The following is a 12,536-nucleotide window of genomic DNA, read 5'->3' as shown; positions in this document are numbered from 1 at the left end:
TCCATCTTCCCATCAACTCTGACTAGCTTCCCTGCCCCTTCTGAACAATAGTATCCCCACAGCATGATGCTGTCAGCACCATGCTTCACTGTGCAGATGATATTTTTAGGGTGTTGTTTTAGTTCTCCTCCACAGGGAGAGTTTTCCATGTAGGCCTAAAAATTGGTTTATTCTTTCATCTGACCAGAGGACCTTCTTTCACAGTTTGCTGTGTTGTCTACATGGCTTATGGCAAACTGCCAACATGCCTTTTACCTTTCTTTTAATAATGGTTTTCTACTTGCCACTCTTCCATAAGTGTCAGATTGTCAGGGTTCATGGGTTACAGTTCTGTCAAAAGATTCATTTGGGTATGGATTTCTTCCAGAGTAACCATGGGGCCCCTGGCTGTTTTTCTGATTAATGTCCTGGAAAGTTTGCAGCTGTGCTCTTTCTGATTTTATTCTATCAATATTATACAAATTTCTTCCAATATGCGCCACTTTGTGTTGTTCTGTTACATAAAATCCCAATAAAATACTGTAATAAATTTGTGTTTGTAGTATGACGAAATAGGAGAAAGTTACGGGGGTTTAAGTGCTTTTGCAAGGCAATGTACTCCTTGTGCAGATGTCCATTATAGATCAAACAATCAGTGTACCTGTAGAGGTCTCTGTTCCTTGCTGCTGCTTGTTGCATGTGTTTATTTGTGCATCAGGTTGGTGATTTTAATATTAAAGAACCCGGTGCTGCAAATTGCCCTGAGCTCAACTGTAAACCTGTGTTGACGTCGAGGCAACTCAAATTTAATTAGGCTATGACAGCAGCCCATAATAAGGCATTTAAAACAGGGTGACATTATCTAAGTGCAGGGTATCCATAGAGACTGTTGCTATGGCCGAGAGAAATCTCACTTCATTAGGAACAAATATAAATAGCCTCATGTCTTGGCTTTATGGTCATGCTGCCCACAGCTGAGGGAACAGGCTCAGAAACTTCCAGGTCAGCAGAGCAAGTGCTCAAAGATGGAGAGATCAATATGGGGGATGATCAAAAGATTCAGAGGGAGGGATCAAATCTGGATTTGTAAGGACAGATTGATGATGAGATACAGCCAGAAACAAAGTTTGTCACTGCTGCTGGGGGGAAAGAAAATCTCCCAAATGTCAGCAGGTTTGTTTTTATCCTCGTTACAGCACCAAAGCAAGCCCTTTAACACTATTTCAGTGAAGCTGAATTAACATTCAGTGTGTTTTACAATCATTAACACCACCCAAGAAACAAGATCACAGAGATGTGCAAAATTCTAAAATAGCACAAGGAGATAGCTTAAATGACCCCTGAAAGGATACGGCTTATTTCTGTATGTGGAGGAACAGGATTTTGCAGAAATGTTTGCTTTTTTCAACAACATTCATAATGAGCAAGGAGTAGGTGGAGGAGGAGAAGGAGAACAGAGCAGGAGCTGTGGGAGGAAAGATGGGAGAGGTTGACAGCCGAGCTGAGAGGAGACAGACGGAAGCAGAGTAAAAACTCAAGAAATCCAGCGCTGATTGCATCCACAGGTCTGAGCCCCTACAGGTATGCTGCAGCGCGCCATCAGTATTACTACAGTATTGACTCATCCAGTATTTGCTGTCCGGAGGCCCTAGATGGACCTCATGTGTCTCACTTCCTCTTCTACTTTCTGTTTTAAGGTTTCTTCCTTCCTGAGTGGCAGTATCATTAGGTTAGATTCTCTGGTACTTAGTCATCATGTAGCATTAAAGGCTGCCTGTGCATCTCTGCTTCTTTAGAAATCTGCAACACTCTTGCAGAAGTATTCACCACAGAATAGAAAGAAAATGATGTTTTTAAAACAAAATCTTTTCAACTAAAAATCTGAAAAGCATAGCATGCATGTGCATTCAGCTCCCCTTACTAAAAAAAAAAAAAAAGCCATAAGATCTTGCTTTCAGTAAGATCCTGTTTGGTGTTTGTCACAAGTCATGTGGAGGAAAACACTGAGCAACACCCTGAACACACCATCCCTGTAATGAAACACAGTGGTGGCAGAAGCTTGCTGTGGGGAAGGAAAGGGAAACGGGTCAGAGTTGATGTGAAGATGAAAGGATTAAAATACAGATCAATACTCGAGAAAACCGGTCAGACTGGTGCAGAGGTTCACTTTCCAGCAGGACAACAACCCTAAACAGTACAACCAGAACGACAGTGGAATAGTTCAGATCAGTGGTTCCTAAACTTTTTATAATGAGTAACACTTCAGCAAATACTAGGTTTCCAAGTACAGGCATTTTGGCATTCATTTCTAAACTGTACAACATCAAGACCTGGACATGTTTTCTTGTTCCAGTTTGAAGTTGAAAAATTCCCAGAAACATCCCTAGGAGTCAGATTTCTGAGTGGGAAGTTGGAAGTTTCTTAGCAACTCAAAATCCTAAATGGAATATTTGCTCTGTTAATTACTTGTATCTCATTAAATATTTCACACAAATAGTACTATACAACATCCTATCATGAACATGTTGCCATGGTCTGTATAATACAGTTAACGAATCCCAATGCTTTGGGAACTTGAAACTGGAACATGGTTGGTTTCATGTCATTCTCAGGTACAAGTTCTGGCTTCAGCGAAGGCAACATATGTAGACACCAGCACTTGTTCCACATTACTTGGTTCATATTTACTTTGCAAATACGTCATAAATTAACTTGAAAATCTGTGGCAAGGCTTGAAAATGGATGTTGAGAGATGCTACCATCCATTATGGCTAAGCTTGAACTATTTTGCTAAGTGGAATGTGGAAAACGTTCAGTCTAGATGTTGGAGCTGCTAGAGAGATACCCCCAAAACACTTGCAGCTGTAATTGCAACTGAAGGTGGTTCTACAAAGTTCAATATGCACTACTTTGTTTTGGTCACATAAAATACCAATGAAATACACTAATGTGTTTGGGTTTAGGCTGAAACTGTGTGGAAAAAGATGAAGAGGTATGAACAGTTTTGAAAAGCACTGCATCCGTCCAGACATCATGACTCTGACTGGATTTTTTCCCCTTTTTAAACAAGTAGGTGTAATTAATGCAGAGAGATTTTCCATCATCCACATGTTTAACACTGTTACACATGTGATATTTAAACTTTAAATTATTTAAAACTTAAATGTCCTTGCATCAGATTTGACAAATCCCAGGCAAATTGGTCAACTATAACAGAGAAAGTAATCCCTCTCCTCAATGCAAATAAACCTTAAAAGGTCGCCGTGGCTTCCTGTTCTTCAAAGCTAAATGGTTTTCTCATGCCTTTGTTGTGAACAGTGTGTTTTCAGCTCTGGAACAAAGGTGTCTGAGACTGAAAGATGAAAACTGCGACAGCTGATGAAGACGGTGTAGAGTTCAAACGTGCGTTTGTGTGGGCTGTCTAATTGAAGAGATTGTTTGATTCCCCTCCCTCCGAGTTTCTCTCTGAAGACCTGTCAAACTCATAATCAGCCAAAACAACGTGCATTGATGGATTTGGAGGAGCAGGAGGAAAAATTGTGGAACTGGGAAGACGGTGTTTAGAATGGGAGAGAGAAGGAGGGAGGGAGGGAGTGTTCGCCCACCGCCTGAAGAGATGAGAAGACAGGCAGAGGAGGGAGAGCGTGTGGAGGAAGCGGTGTGTGAGCACCAGAGCTCCCCAGCCTGTCAAACATCCGTTATAGACCACAAACCCACACAGCCATCGTGCTGCTTCTGCTGAGCTCTATCACTTAACAGGTGCCCTTCCCTCACCCTGACACAGTCTCATACAGTCTCCCAGAAAGTATATATGCATGCATGTAGGTGGGCACGTTTGCCCAGGTTTCAGTCCTGTCCTCGGGGCACAGGACCTCTTGGATCATTCTCATGTAGCTGAAGTGGATCCACAGTGAGTCACTGACATTGATCAGAAAATAAAACCAGTTGTCATGCTCGTGCTCCTCTCAGATCCCTCCTCACAATTTCTAGCTTTCCACCAGCACAATCTGAGTGCGCACTTTCAGCCCAGCCCACGTTTAAACCCATATTATTTCTCACTGTGCTGTTAGTTTTTGTAATACTGTTGACGCACTGCGTCTATATTCATCATCATCTACTTTCCCTCAAGGGTGTTACAGCAGATTTGTGGTTTGTTTTTATTTTTATCTCCCATGAAGGTACAACTCAGGTCGGACATATATGACCCTCCTTAAACGAGACTGATGTTTGTACCTCCCGAAACCCTTCATACTGCAAAAAAGAAATTATTAACAATATATGCATCTTCAGATTTAAATCAGCAATCAGATCTGTGCTTATGTAGCAGAACATCAGTGGCATATCCCTTCATCCCACCAATGAAAACAGTTGCTTCTAACGTGAACCCTGTTGTGGTGCAGAAAAGGTACTCAATGTAGAATTCATGCTATTTTAAGAATTAACCTTTTCAGGGCATCTTTTATGACTTTTATAGAGTTAGAAAAACGTTTATTTTGAGTTTCTCTCATTTAAATCTTTAGGAACCCCTAGTTGAGATTGCTGCCTCTACAAAGTGTTAGATGAGGGAGAGTAAAAATAATTTCCTAACGAGACTATTTTTAATTTTTAGGACTTAAAGTGAACATGAAAGAAGTTGCGTCTCAGTTCATTATAAGCTTATTGTTTTACACCCCTTGTAGAAAAAGACAGCTGATGCAAGTTTTTATTGAATGTTTACAGCCCTCTCCATAATTACTAGGAAATGAGTACATGTGTTCAGCAAAGAAAATTTGACATTTTTACAGTCAATGAAAATAACTGTGGAGGGCAATGTATTTATTTTCCAAACTATTTTTTCCTTAAGATCAGAGGTTTCAAAGTCCAGTCCTAGAGGGGTGTCGTAATCCAACTTTTAGATTTGTTTCTGCTTAACGAACCTAAATCAAATAATGAAGTCATTGAGAGGATTGCCTGTTCAACCTGAATGCTGAACAGGCAATCAGGTTGTTTGACTCAGATATGTTGGATCAGGGACACTGCTAAAAGCTGTAGAACACCGGCCCCTAGAGAACTAGAGGCTGAGATCAAGGATTTAGGAAGTTATTCAGTTATGTCCACATTTTTTCCCCTTCCGGTTGTAATGTAATGAAGACATGTCAGTTACCATGAAGATTGGAGGATAAGTGTAGAAAACCTAAAAAGCTCTGACATAATGGAGCCCTTTTCTGCTCTCTAAACGTTCTACAAGTATTTAATAGAAAGAGGAAACTGTTCCAATGTCCTTCCTGCAGAACTCTCGGAAATAAGATTGTACATCTTTTGAGAAAAACATTGAAGCATTTTGCCAATAGGTTCTAGTTTCTCCAATGAACAGCCATGAAACAATGAACTTTCTAAAGACTTGCAAGTGTTGTTGAAAATTTAAGACTACATCTCAAAATAGCACTGAATGCAGTCAACTGTAAAGCAAACCACCACCCACAATTCCTGTCCCTCCTGGTGAAGATGTGTTAGAACTCTGCAAACAAATTCATGTTTTATGGCAGCAGCATAATCTGAGACTGAAAAACACAAAAATTGAACCTTCAATTTGACAAAATATATCCATCATCTATACCCACTTACCCTAGTAGGGACTGGCACCTATCTGGGTGAGATGGTTGGTACACCCTGGACAGGTTGCCAGTCAATAACAGGACAACATAAAGACACACAACGCATGCAATTGCTCAGGGCCATTTAGATTTAGACCATTTAACCTAAGAGCCATGTGTTGGCTCTGTAGGAGGAAGACTGGTGTAAACCGGAGAAAACCCATGTATGCACGGGGATAACATGCAAACTATGCAGAAAGATCCCAGGACGGGATTCAAACCCAGGACCTTCCTGCTGCAACATGACAGTGTTAACCATTGCACCACCATGCCTGGCAACTAATTCAATTAAGTAAACAAAATTACACATTAAAAATAGTAATTTTTGATAAAATCACCAGTGCTACACTGTTTCCTCTTCTCTTCTATGACATTTCACAGGATAGTAACATAGAAAGACCATTGCTCTTTACAAAACAAAGCATCCAGGGTTCTCTCCTATGCTCTCTTCTTCCTAGCTCACAGGTTTTCTTTAGGATTTAGCTCCAGAGACTGCGATGGCCTTGAAGGAAGGTGGATTTTGCACCACTGACCACTTTCACTCTCTCCACTACATTCTCATACTACTCTCCAATTTTGCATTATTTGCTGTTATTTCAGCTGTTAACTTTATGTTCTCTTCCTAGAAGCTACACCTGGCCTGACTCTGTGTCTACTTGTGACACCTTTCTGGAGGGGGGAATCGTCCAAGCTTCTGCTGCCAACAACTTAATGCTCATCCTCTACTGATGACCCACATGGCCCTGTCTTTCAGTGTTTAACCCTGTCTCTCCTAGACATGGCTACTGACTGAGCTTAACTGTAACTAACTCTATGTGCTCTCTTTCAGACTCTAAACTTGAAAACTGTCTCAGAGTTTATCTCTTCTTTCTTTCTAGATGAAATGACTAAAGGAGCTACATACACTAACATTTACTTTTCCTTCCCGTAGAAAGTACTCCTAGATCAGTGCTTCTATGTTCTGCTACTATGACCTTTTTCTGTCTCTGCTCTGTTCTCTCAAACCCCCAGTCGGTCGTGGCAGATGGCCGTTCACACTGAGCCTGGTTCTGCTGGAGGTTTCTTCCTGTTAAAAGGGAGTTTTTCCTCTCCACAGTCGCTACATGCATGCTCAGTATGAGGGATTGCTGCAAAGTCAATGCCAGTGACTGTCCACTGTCTCTACATGCTCATCCAGGAGGAGTGAATGCTACAAGTCACTGATTCGATGCAATCTGCTGGGTTTCCTTAGATAGAAAGATTTTTTAACCAAATGCTTAAATAACTGAATCTGACTGCACTGTGCGATAGTTAGGATTAATTGGAAAGTATGTACCTGACTTAAAATCTGTATGATTTGATTGAACTGACTTAGTCCATTTTAAAGTTACCCACCTTTCACACAATGCAACAGGAAACAACACTCCAATTATTTTTACCTCTGCCTTCCTCCCTCCCTGTTGGATGGAGTAAGGGGGACTCAGTTATGGTTGAGGTGCAAACACACCCTCCATTCTGCTACCTGTATGACCCGTTCTCTTTTCCAATGGTTATAATCAGTCTGACAGAGAGAGGTACCCCCAATCCTTGTGGTTTTTATTATAACAATGGCCACCAGTGGCCTCTAGATGGACAAACTTTATCAGTTTATTTTTTTTTCTTAGTACCCCTACACATAGCCCATTCTAAAATGGCAAAACTCTAACACTCATTAGTTTATTCTTACCTCCCCAACAACCCCGCACCATTCCAAACCCTTTGTGAAGTGCCTTGAGATGACAGGTGTTGTGAAAAGGCGCTGTATAAATAAAACTGAATTGAGTTGAATTGAATTGAATTTTTTTTGTTTCTGTGTTTATGAAGCAAAACATCATGACATTTGCGTCCATATTCATCCTTTATTTTACTTCAGATTCACCTGGACTGTTTGTTGCACAAACTATCAAGCTTAGTTTCATCAAAGCAAAGGAGGTACCGTTAAAGTTCTGTAGAGTTGGCATGTAGAAACCATTGTTATGGAGGCTTTTGACCCAAGATTCCACTTTCCAGACTTCAGTAAGCTGTGGAGATTTCTATATCTTCCCTACCATCCAGCTAACTGAGTGTGGTCCTCCTCTACCCTACTGGCCAGTGGCTGAAAGAAAGGGGTCTGTCTATCACATCTTATTTCTTTTGCAGGGAAAACAAATCCTCCACTCAGCAGATTTTTCTCAGCTGACCAAAAAAGAGACTTGGTGTGCATTAAAAACCTTAATTTCACCCTTCACCACATGAAAACAAAATTATAAACATTGTGCATTCCTAATTTGAATTAATGTAGTTTCAGTCCTGATGGTGAGAAGCAAGCGAGGAGGAGGAGGTCTATTTATCTGTTCCTTGTCTGTGACTGTCTAGTCACTTGGCCACTCGCTCCATCATGGTTTAAATATTCATCAGACTGTCCTCTGAATATTCATGACTCCTCTTTTAATATTTATGAACGCCACTTTCTCAATTGTCACTTGATCTCTTGTACACGCGGCAATGATCAAAGCACATATCTGTGAATGATCAAATTTATGAGAATCTGTGTTCAGATACTTTGGCGCTGTTTTGTATTGGTAAATAATAGCAAACAAGCTGGTTAAGAGTGTGGTACATGGCTAAAACAAAACATTTGAAATTTGTAAAAATAGCATTTAAAGCTGGTTAGATTGGCTTACTCATGTGGGCCCTGAAAGCAGGGGAGCACGAAGACTGGATGGAAAAAAATATAACTTATCTGTCAATTATGCCCTGAAAAGTTTCTTATTTCTTCTGTGCATGTGGATTCAATAGGGAGTTCCTTGTTTGCTGCTGAGAATTGTGAGATGTGCCTAAATGCCTTGTGGGGGACTGCACTGCATTTTGTCCAGCCACAGAATCTCGTTTTTCATCCAATTTCTTTGGAGGCTAGCAAAAGGGTTTCCACCATGGCACATTCAAGCGAGAACCACTACTGAGCTCATTGTTAAGCTTTGGTCCACAAAGCTTTGTCAGATGCTTACTATCTCACACTGCTTTAAATAACCCACCACAAACCATGTCAACACACATGTTAACAAGCCGGGCTGGCAATAGGAACTCAGAGAAGGTGAGGGAAAAAGTCACCCCAAACCTGATAACTGCTTGTTGTTTTCAAGCTGTTCTTTCTTATTGATTTAACAATTCATGTGGCATGTGTTGATTAAAAAATATCCCTGGTAGGCTTATTCTGTGACCTTTCAGATGGAGCCAAAGTATATGTTTCCTGCTGTTTTTAGATTTTCTGCCAATTTAAGATTTAGCATCCACAACACAGCCAGAGAGAAAATTATCCAATTACTAGACCAGGGGAAATTAAACAGCTTTAAAAGCCTTTGTAGTTAATAATGCATCCCCTACTGAAAAAGACTGTAAAACAGCTGATACTAAAAAGATACACTGCATAGATCTAAAGGCAAGGAGATGGTAAGTTTACCAACCGCCGATTCCCTAAAGGCTGTAGCTGCTCTGATCCCTGTTCCAGTAAGGCCTTAACAGACATTTCTACACCTCGCTGGAGAGCTGGAACTGATGTAACTGTATCACACACACACACACACACACACACACACATACCCACACACACACTCAGCTGTCCTCTCTCTGATGAGTGTGTTACCTAACAAGCCACAACAGCAATACTTGGTGCACGCGTATTTGAGCGCCACTGAGTCTCAACCCGTTGAGCACAAACACAACAGCTGTGTGTGTGTTCCTGTCGTTTCAGTTCTCAGAACACATTTTAAATTTTATTCACACCAGCTGTCTGCAGACGAATTGTTTGAGCAGACAGAAAAAAAAAATGTCCCATGTGTTGAGTGTTGACGTAAAATGATCCATGAAGTGCTATCACCAACCTCTGTAGATGTGTGTGTCTGTGCCTGTAGTGGTGGTGGGGTAGGAGTAAGACCGGTGATGCACACATGTCTGATATGTTACGGATGACGCACATCCTAAAGGCCTCGATCAGTCATCTCTGTAACTTGTGGTAACTTTGGGTGTAAATGGCGGATTGCCCTTTAATGTCACACTTACTGTAAATCTAAACTATAAACTTGTATACAATACCTGCAAGATAAGTGCTTAAATGCAATAGTAAGCAAATAACCTTGAATTATGTTAATTGAGGTTGTTGAAACCTCTTAAAAATTACACATGCTCATAATGAATTTATACTACTGATGTTTCAGCGTTAGCTTCTCAAAACATTACACATTATACAGGTCCTTCTCAAAATATTAGCATATTGTGATAAAGTTCATTATTTTCCATAATGTCATGATGAAAATTTAACATTCATATATTTTAGATTCATTGCACACTAACTGAAATATTTCAGGTCTTTTATTGTCTTAATACGGATGATTTTGGCATACAGCTCATGAAAACCCAAAATTCCTATCTCACAAAATTAGCATATTTCATCCGACCAATAAAAGAAAAGTGTTTTTAATACAAAAAACGTCAACCTTCAAATAATCATGTACAGTTATGCACTCAATACTTGGTCGGGAATCCTTTTGCAGAAATGACTGCTTCAATGCGGCGTGGCATGGAGGCAATCAGCCTGTGGCACTGCTGAGGTCTTATGGAGGCCCAGGATGCTTCGATAGCGGCCTTTAGCTCATCCAGAGTGTTGGGTCTTGAGTCTCTCAACGTTCTCTTCACAATATCCCACAGATTCTCTATGGGGTTCAGGTCAGGAGAGTTGGCAGGCCAATTGAGCACAGTGATACCATGGTCAGTAAACCATTTACCAGTGGTTTTGGCACTGTGAGCAGGTGCCAGGTCGTGCTGAAAAATGAAATCTTCATCTCCATAAAGCTTTTCAGCAGATGGAAGCATGAAGTGCTCCAAAATCTCCTGATAGCTAGCTGCATTGACCCTGCCCTTGATAAAACACAGTGGACCAACACCAGCAGCTGACACGGCACCCCGGACCATCACTGACTGTGGGTACTTGACACTGGACTTCTGGCATTTTGGCATTTCCTTCTCCCCAGTCTTCCTCCAGACTCTGGCACCTTGATTTCCGAATGACATGCAGAATTTGCTTTCATCCGAAAAAAGTACTTTGGACCACTGAGCAACAGTCCAGTGCTGCTTCTCTGTAGCCCGGGTCAGGCGCTTCTGCCGCTGTTTCTGGTTCAAAAGTGGCTTGACCTGGGGAATGCAGCACCTGTAGCCCATTTCCTGCACACGCCTGTGCACGGTGGCTCTGGATGTTTCTACTCCAGACTCAGTCCACTGCTTCCGCAGGTCCCCCAAGGTCTGGAATCGGCCCTTCTCCACAATCTTCCTCAGGGTCTGGTCACCTCTTCTCGTTGTGTAGCGTTTTCTGCCACACTTTTTCCTTCCCACAGACTTCCCACTGAGGTGCCTTGATACAACACTCTGGGAACAGCCTATTCGTTCAGAAATTTCTTTCTGTGTCTTACCCTCTTGCTTGAGGGTGTCAATAGTGGCCTTCTGGACAGCAGTCAGGTCGGCAGTCTTACCCATGATTGGGGTTTTGAGTGATGAACCAGGCTGGGAGTTTTAAAGGCCTCAGGAATCTTTTGCAGGTGTTTAGAGTTAACTCGTTGATTCAGATGATTAGGTTCATAGCTCGTTTAGAGACCCTTTTAATGATATGCTAATTTTGTGAGATAGGAATTTTGGGTTTTCATGAGCTGTATGCCAAAATCATCCGTATTAAGACAATAAAAGACCTGAAATATTTCAGTTAGTGTGCAATAAATCTATAATATATGAATGTTAAATTTTCATCATGACATTATGGAAAATAATGAACTTTATCACAATATGCTAATATTTTGAGAAGGACCTGTATATAAATTATTTTTATGACATAAACTCATTCCGGTCTCAAACAGTTCTACATTTAACCTTTCTTCAAAATAACAAAGCTACATAAACGCATCAAATAAAACACATATAGGATCATAAATGACACAAAAGAACACAGTGTGGTTTTGCAGCCAGTTATGCTGTAAATCGAGCTATTTAAAGATTCCCCAAAGCTTAACCATTAGCCCATCTTTATTTCCTTTTTTTATTAATGACTTTTAGAAGAATATTGGCGCATTGTCTTTCTATTTGGAAGGTAGATTTTCTGAGTTCTCAGTCAGAGATACAATAGAGAATCAGAATTCCAACTGTGATAATCGGAGGCTGCCAAGGAACCATAGGTTCAAAATCCAATATGGCCGCTGTGTGTATAAAAAGTCGTGATACAGGTATAAATTATTTATTAGCACTTCTGATGGTTTGTATCTCATTAAACTAAAGGCACACATATTGAGGTGTGCCTTTAGTTTACAGCTAAAGTACACCTTTATGCAGATGATGCCCTACTTTATTCAGTCGGACGTATGCTGAGGCAGGGCATGACCTAGGAAAAAATTTGTTTTTAGATTTGGTCTGCAGTGGGAAGTTAGGCTTTCAGGGATACACCTTTGGTAAGCCAAATAAATTTGAATGCAAATATAAAAGCAAAAATAAACACTTTTGGAATATAGCTTCCAAGATAGATAAAACAAAGTAGGGATGCACTGATAACCAGTATAACATAATACCAAAGCTTTAAAATGTTGCAATTTCAAAACTGCTAAAATGTTCTGTCACAATGTTCCTGTAGTTTAAAGTCCTTTTATGACATATTTTAAAAAAATGCTGGAGTGGCAAGCGTTTTCTCCAGTTGTGTGAAGCACCATCTGTTAGTGGCATGTTTGTTAAGCAGCGGGCCGCTGACTAGCTACCCCTACAGATAGCCTGACTAATTAACCAGCTAATAACAACTTGTTGATCTTGTGTAGCTCTATATTGAGGTGAATGGCAAAAATATAATAAACTGCACAATAACTTACTACCGTGACTACTAAATATAGTTTGTGTTTCCTC

Source organism: Girardinichthys multiradiatus, chromosome 13 (assembly GCF_021462225.1).
Source record: "Girardinichthys multiradiatus isolate DD_20200921_A chromosome 13, DD_fGirMul_XY1, whole genome shotgun sequence".
NCBI lineage: Eukaryota > Metazoa > Chordata > Actinopteri > Cyprinodontiformes > Goodeidae > Girardinichthys > Girardinichthys multiradiatus.
Note: the sequence above shows the minus strand (reverse complement) of the source record.